This window comes from Micropterus salmoides, unplaced genomic scaffold (assembly GCF_014851395.1).
Source record: "Micropterus salmoides isolate LMB-PRFRI ecotype aquatic unplaced genomic scaffold, ASM1485139v1 Ms_hic_scaffold_4, whole genome shotgun sequence".
Taxonomy (NCBI): Eukaryota; Metazoa; Chordata; class Actinopteri; order Centrarchiformes; family Centrarchidae; genus Micropterus; species Micropterus salmoides.
Window position 1 is genome coordinate 31,831,205 of NW_024043372.1, and position 7,813 is coordinate 31,839,017.

The window sequence follows — 7,813 nt, forward strand, 5'->3', positions numbered from 1 at the left end:
GTTTACTGAGTTTGGAGAGGGTACTTGGCGCCGCTTGTTAGGGAAGATGCGAGCATTAAAAAGACACCGAGGGTATAATCATCTTTATGCAGTGTGCACAGACTCCCGGAGGCTTACTGTTTGATCAGCTGGCTCTGCACATGCAAACATTAAGAAACAAATGCACTTGCAGATTTTCACTCGTGTGCATGATTGCACAGATTTACAGCGAATAACAGGCAAGCTCATGCTGCAAGCTCTGTATATTATGTCTTTGTGGCTTGTTTTATCCATGTACTGGTTGTTCCTCATCAATCATTTCCCTGTGAAGTACAGAAACTGATGATGTGACAAACCACACAGCATCCACCTATTGGTTTGCAGCTGAGTAAGCTTATATATGCTCTAGGAATAGTCAGAAAAAATGATCTGTTCTCTTATGTTTCATTTCCTTCTCTTTTCTTCTGATTGTGTCAGTGATTGTAGGTGAGCTTCAGCTCTGCTGTGTGCTTTATGGTGTCCAGCGTCCTCTAGTGGACAGATGTTACATGGCTGCTGGTGATCAAGAATATTGTGCAATGATGAGCTGCTGCTAATGATTATCTTCATTATCACTTAATCGATTTATGATTTGGTCTTGCCTGTTACAATTTTTCAGAGTCTGATGTCTTGGGGTGCCTTGTTTTGTCTGACTGACAGTCCAAAATCCAAAGATATTCAGTTGACTATGATAGAAGAGCAGTAAGAAAACCAGAATATATTCATAAACCCACAAATGACCATATTACTATCAAAACTGCCAATTAATTTTCTCTCAATCGACTTTTGTTGCATCTGTTTGCAACATGCATGGGCATGCATAATTCAGCATGAACAGTTTTACCTCATCAGGATGATAAATTGTTAAGGAAGACAAAACATCTAATATTGATCTGGGTTGTTGAGACTATTGGTTTGTTCTGTGTAAATGAAGCATGTTTGTGGAAAGTTAGTGGCGGATTTAACAATTTTTGTAATTGTTTTTCATATGACTGTTTACACGATGAACCAGAGCTAGAACTATTAATTCATTATATAATCGTTTGGTCCAAATTTCAAGCAAAATGCCAAATATTTGCTCATTCCAGCTTCTCAAATTTGAGTATATATATATGTATTTCTTTTTGATAGTAAACTGAATAATATCTAGTTTTGAACAGTTGGTCAGACAATACAATTTGACATGGTAATTACTTAGTAGGTAGTTACTTTCAGCTCTGAATTATACTGGGTATTTTTATGATAGTTATACATTTTATGTTGTTTTTTAACAAGTAACCGTTAAATCAAGAAAACAATTGTTAGTGGCAGTCCAGCACTGTAAAAAAAAAAATTATGCAGCTTTTGATTGTCTGTCTCATACTGCATGTTTGCAGTGTTTCATGCAGTGACTAAACTGATAAATAATGGAGACATGAACTAAACTATGAGACAAAAACAAGAGAGAGCCTATCAGTAAAGACCTTATACTGTTGTTTACAATCACTGTCAGATCTAACATAGAGGTTTTTATCAGGCAGTTTCATACAGAGATAAAACTACAAGAAAGCAATTTTGTGTTTTTAAAACATTTCACATTGTCGTCATTGTTGTTTTGATGATAGCACTGGGAAACACTTAGACACACTCCTTAAAGCGTCGTGTCCAGAAGTAAATGCTCCAGGATTTACTGTAAATGCAAGTTGTGGATTGTTAAATATAGAACATCCACCAACCTGTGGTAATGACAAACAGGATATGTGGGAAATTAAGACAGGCTCCAATATCTTCCATTTGTCATAACCTGCAACAATCACCCAGTGACCACAATCAAATGTGTTGTGTGAGATACTCAGAAATTGTTATAAGTTACTAGCTACTTTTAAAAGCAATAATATTACTTATAACTGGGTGATAAAAGTAACTAACTAGTTATGTTACTCGTTACATTACTATATTACTGGCTCTAGCCAGCACCTGATTAACTTAGCTTAGCTTAGCATAAAGACTGGGAACAGGGACACAGCTGGTCTGGCTCTGTCCAAAGGTAACAAAATCAGCCTACTGCCTCTTATACTTGCACATTAACAAACAAGATATAATGTGTTAATAAGTGAGATTTAGAGCCATGCTACCTGTTGCCATTGCCAAATTAAGCTAACCAGCTGCTGGCTTTAGCTTTATATTTTACTTAACAGAGAGTGGTATCAGGAAAAACATGCTTGAGCATATTTCCCAACATGCTGAACTAGTCCTTTCATGGTTAACATTCAATTCTAAAATAAGAATGTTTTTGGTTGCAACGTTTCAATGCGTTCACCAAACTGTACCTATCCAAGGAAGGCTAACATCAAGGGCTACTGGACGTGGTTGAAGATACTAGAAGACATTTCATCCAAGGGGCTTCTTCAGTTCTGACTGACTGGTAGGGAATCCCAGCCCTTTAACCTCCGTGGGGTCGCTATCAAGGTAATGAAAACTGCTTGGTTCAGCTGATCAGCAGTTGTGGTTGTTGGAGTCACGAGAGGCCAGGTTTGAACGCTCATCGTTGGCATTGTCACATGAGGCCAAATGTGAGCTTTTGTTCACTCTTGTGAAAAGATGAAAGGACAGCATTGTAGGTGGGGGATGAGTGCTGTCTTAGCCCTCCTCCCCTGTTAAGTGATGGTATCTCTATTTTGGTGTAAATGGTCTCTTTCACTCCTCTTTCCTCCAGGGGAGGAGGGCTAAGACTGCACTTTTCCCCCCACCTACAATGCTGTCCTTTCATCTCTTCCCAGGAGAGTGAACAAATACTCACATTTGGCCTCGTGAGAACAGCAACAACGGTCTTTCAAGCTTGGCCTCATATGACTCCACCGATCACAACGACTGTCATTACAACAGCCAGGAGCACTAACGAACCAAGCGGTATCCATCACCTTGATTAATGACCCCACAGAGGTTAAATAGCTGGTATTCCCTGTCAATCATTCAGAAGAACCCCCCGTCCAGTTGCCCTTGAATTTAACCTTCCTTGGATCACTATGACCTGGATGACTCTTCACAGACAAACTGTAGCTATGAAATCTCATCCAGTTCATCTTCTTCTTACAATATGTTCTGAACATAGTACATGACCATTGTTTATGTTGTTTTCATATTACAGTATATTTCTTTACTTTACATTTGTGATCCATCCTAATGGTTAATCCGCTTTTTAATATGTTAATGCCTTTTTTGTGGCATGCCTTGTGTGCCTAATCAAAACAGTGTGAGTATCTTGACTCACTTCCAGATAGAAGGTCAGTAGACTGCCCCTTAATAACCTTGACTGGCATTTTCATTGCCCTTTCTGTGTAATGCAGATCTAAACTGAAGCTAAAAGCTTTCTTGCCTTCATTATACTTTCACGGTGGTGGTAGATTTTGTTGTTGTTGTTCTAGTTTATAGAGTTTGTGTTGTATGGCATTTTCCTGCATGGCGCCAGATTTTTCTACCGTTTCCAGCTGTGTATTCTTGTCAGTAGCAAAACACTATCAAATGAATCTTTGGTGAAGGAATTGGTATGAATACGACAATATTTGACCTTCTCTATTCTGTAAAGTCTGCCTACCAGCACCTCTAAAGCTAACATGCTGCATCTAGTTTATTTGATAGGGACAGATGTTATAAACATAGAGACTTGTACAACAATTTTCCAATGAACAACATCACAGCATTTATAGCTACTTACAGTAACAGTAAAACAATTGTGCACATACATGTATACCACCCACCAATCCCTCCCTCCACCCCCCATCCCTACACATGACTATATCTTTTAAAAACTTCTTCAGTTTAGTTTTAAGTTGTTGATGATTTTGTTCTGTTTTTAGCTCAATAGGCAGCTCGTTCCAGATCTTAGCTCCCTTGATTGAAAAGGAAGTCTGGTCGAAGGATGTTTTCCTATAAGATATTTTGCAATTCCCTGCAAGGCCTTTAACCATCTCACAGAGAGCCTGAGAAGTCTGTCCATGCAAACACTTCATGATGAGGTCTGCATTTGCAAATGCAATATAGTTATCAAAACTCAACATGTTCAGGTCTCTTAGGATGTGACAATGATGTGATCTAATGGGCTTTTTGTTTAGTATTTTTAGGGCACAATTGTATAATCCTTCCAACGGTTTAATCACACCTTACGTGCCACAATGAGGTAACACAGTAACCAAAGTGTGAGACAATCATCGTGTAAACAAATGTTTTGGCTGCATCAAATGTTAAGCAATCTCTGATTAATGTGAAAAGATATAAATTTGCTTTTATAGTTCTCCCTATTTTTTTTAAACATGTTTATCAAATTTCAAATGAGGGTCCAGCATTAAGCCTAGATATTTAACTTCTGAAACTTGCTCTATATGTCGATTATGCATCTTGACATCCAGTTTTTCCAGAACTGGCCGTCTGCCCGAGCAAAACAAATAGACAGTTTTTTTTACATTAAGCGTCAGACATGAATTTTGTAGCCATCTTGCTATAGCCTCCAGGTGCTGTGATAATTGATCTGCCACTGCGTTAACTGATTTACCATATGCATATACATGTGTCATCCGCATTATTTGAAGACCAGCCCCTTCGCAGGATTCCAGGAGGTCATTTATATATCGACTAGTGAGGATCGGTCCTAACTGTGGGATTCCTGTTTTACATTTTAGAAAAGATGATGTTTTGTTGTTGATAATGACACACTGTTCACGATTTGCAAGATATGATTTAAACCAAGCCAAAGTTTTCTTTCTAACTTTGAGAGTTTGGAAACAAGAACATTATGATTAACCCCCACCAAGTTTCCCTTATCTATGTATGATTTCAACAATTTGCACTCTCTGTAGAGAATTTATGTCTAAACCCAAATTGCAATGGGTGCAGATAATTATTTGTTTCTAAATGATTCATTATGTGCATTGCCACAATTTTTTCCAAGACCTTTGAAAAGACAGGCAAGATACTTATTGGTTGGTAATTACCCACCTGCTCAGCCGCACCAGATTTAAGAATAGTTAGTACTCTGACATTTCTGGAAACTGTCCTCTAGACAAAGAAATATTGAGCAAGTGAGTTAGTGGTTCAGCAAATATGTGACAATGCCGCTTCATCTCTTTTGTTTAATCCCTATCAAGTAAAAACGACACGTGGGTTCATGTGGAGCTATGTGCAGAACTATAGCTTGATCAATATTATTAACTTCCTGAAGAACATAAACATAAATTTCTTTGTTTAAAAGACAGCTCCACAGGATTCCTTTATTATAGATTTTCCAGAAAACCCCTACTGCACTCGTGATTTTCTGCAGGGAGATAATGGAGGCTTGCTTGCAGTGAGAATTTGTTTACCAGAGAGTCTATAAGAGTGAGACTGTGTATAGGAGTTATTATTATGTTTCTGTGTGGAGAGAGCGATCAGAAGAGAGGAAGGAGGTGAGACAGATAGAAAAAAAAAGGAATATGGAGGTGTGTGATGTGAAAGGTCAGAAGCTCTGCAGTGTTGTTTGATCCCTTTCTCTTTTTTATCTCTCTCTCTCGCTGTGACGTGGTGTCACAAACTCAAACAGATTTTCAAATGTGGCCTCTGACAAAAGCACGTGCAAACACACACACGTACACGCACACACACACACACACACACACACACACTGAAAAACTCTCTCACCTGTCACCTTTTCCACAGTGCCAGGCAGTGCCTTTGTTGGTACGTGAGATTCAGACTTTCAAGCTTTGCTCGTTTTTGAGATTTCTAGAGCCAGTGTTTTAGCAATTTAAAGCACTCTGTTAGCATCTGGTCTCTTAAAGTTTGGATCGTCCCTTATTATACTAATCCAGGATCCAGTATTTCAGAGCAGCTTGTTAGCAGAGTTATCCTTGTTGTTGTGATAGTTCAAGCTGCATTATGGGAGCTGTGATGGCTGCTCTGTCTGTGGAGGCCAGGAGGCGCCTCTCTCGGCCCAGCTGCCTCTCTCACTGCGGCCACAGTGCGGCCAGGTACCATCGCTCAGGTAGGCGCTCATATGGTTTCACCTCCGCATCATCACATTCATTAATTTTTTTTTCTACTCACTCCATCACTCTCTCACTTTGTCTCTCATTTTTTGCTCATTATAATCACAGCGGATCATTGTTTTCTTGGAGTTTGGTCACGTATTAGTTTGCTCAACACATCCCACAAATCACTTTAAAGTCAAACAGTTCAGTTCTGTAAAATACTTTCCTCTATAGTAGACATTAGAGTTGAAATTTGAGTGGGTTGTGCAACTAACTACAAAAATTAAACACACGACTTCTAATATTCCAGAAAGAATGGTAATACATTTACTGTAGTACAATGTTGATGTATTGTACTTTGAGTATTTAAAGTGTATATGACTTTATTTCTCTACATTTCAGATGTTGAATTTATTTCATAATTATTTGCTAAGCTACTAGTTATGTTTCAGATTAAGAATTTAAGTAAAGTATTGATACATTTGTTGTAGATTTAACTAAATTTAACTAAATAATATACATAGTTAACCCCTTCAGTGGATCAGTCATGAAGAACTCATGTGGTTTATCTGAGCTTTGGAAAAACCAATTCTATTGCAGACTCCAAAGATTTCATGCTGGATTAAATGATGCATAAAATGATGCACAAGACATCATGCGTATTTCCATTTAAGAGAATGGTGTAGCCATAAAGAAATATAACTTTGGTTGAATAGTTCACTCAGAGTCAACACCGTATGTACTTAATGAAGAGTTGTAACAAGCTGATGCAGAATATGTGTGATACTGTGAGACAGTGTGGAATAAGGTGATTTTATCACTTAAAGGGAAAAGCTGTTTAATTTAGCTCCACGTCCACTAGCTGCAACATTAAAAGGCTTCTTACACCACAATACAACAAAAAAACTGACAGGGGGCATTTGCTCCATGATGAGTTATTAATTCTTTGCATTTACGTTTTTATTCGTTTTAAAGAAGACACTGGAATATGACAGCAAATAAATCTAAATCTAAACACGTCAGCGTCACTGCAGTTGAACAATTACAAAACATGAAATTAATGAATTTATATATCTCCCAAACCACCTTTTGTTCTACATAGAATTGACTCATGAGATGCTTTCTCCAGCTATGACTTTACCAATTCTTTTAAATTAGGAGCTTTATAATATAAAAATAATTAGTTAACAATGTTTGAGGTTGTAATCGAGTACTTTTACGTTTGATACTGTAAGTATATGTTGCTACTACTTTCGAATGATTGTGATGGATAACTTTTCCTTTGTGGAATTGCTACATTTATTTAAGTAAAATATCTAGATACTGCTTTCACCACTAAAATACCTATATTAACAAGGACTGTTGCTGAATGAACATTGAATGAGCTGCATTTAAATATGTAATTATATTAGACCATGCAAAATATTACAGCTGCAATTTCAAAAGCAAGGAGTAATTTCTTATGATTTTAAAAATGCCTCTGACATGTTTAAGCATTGTTTCTTGCTCTCCAACTCTGGTGAAGAGTGAGGGGAATTGCTGATGCGTCTGACTGAGAGGAAACAGTCTGGGTCCTCTCCCTATTTACTGACTTTGTGTCAGCAGGCAGCGCCAAGCCTACCTTTTAAAAACCTGTTAGTGTCTTAATGGCTTGCCAACAGGAACAACCACACACACATGCACACCGAAGACCTCACAAACTCACTACAACTAGCACTGGATATACAAGAGAACAAACTTAATGCGCAAAAAATAGATCCAGAAAGCATCAGTAAGCACATAATGCCCAGATACCTACATGCATGGTGTGTGTGTGT